Source organism: Kogia breviceps, chromosome 10, assembly GCF_026419965.1.
Source record: "Kogia breviceps isolate mKogBre1 chromosome 10, mKogBre1 haplotype 1, whole genome shotgun sequence".
Taxonomy (NCBI): Eukaryota; Metazoa; Chordata; class Mammalia; order Artiodactyla; family Physeteridae; genus Kogia; species Kogia breviceps.
In genome coordinates, this window is record NC_081319.1 from 60869969 (window position 1) to 60870738 (window position 770).

Genomic DNA, 770 nt, shown 5'->3' on the forward strand with positions numbered 1-770 from the left:
TCCTAAATGTCTGATGGGAAGCAGGCGTCAGAGCCATCCCAAGCCAGCAGCTCCCATCCCCGCCCTGAGGGGCCTGGGTCGGAGGCTGGGGCTCGTACCCTGGGGCACCTGCCTCCCCAACCCTTGCTCAGGCCCCTTCAAGGGCACAGCCAGTTGGTCCCCGTCGCCGTGCCCTCGCCCTGCTGTCTCCCTGGCCCTGGACCAGCTGGTGCGGGGGTGGGGAGGGTCCAGAAAAACAAGAAACGTGTTTTTGTTTCCTGGTTGAAATTTGTAATTCAAATTTCTTCATGACAAGAGTAAGATGCACCTGTAAATTTTGGTGTTTCTCAACATTCCACAAACGAGCTGACACAGCCATACACAGAAACACGGGGCCGCCTGCCCCGAACAAACCCTGTGAAGTCAGCTTCTGGAAACAGATATCACAGATGAGATGTCAGGAAAGGTATGGCCCCGAGGTCCACTAAACTCCCTTAAAATGTACAATAGTCAAGTTACTAGAAAAGATAACTTCATAATCTGAAAAAGCAATATGCTTTTGTAGGTACTTTCCCATTTCAGTACATTTAAATGGAAATGTTCAAGAGTTCTTAGTGTTTTGTTTTTATTGAAAAAGCATCAGAATTGTAACGGTATGAAATTTTGCAGGAAACCATCCTACATAAAATTACAGTAATTTCTCCAGTCCAGAAGGTTCAGTCCTGTGCGTGAGCTCCCAGCTCTTTCCAGGAGCACCTGCTTAGCATGTGAGGGTGGCTTCACGAGCGGCC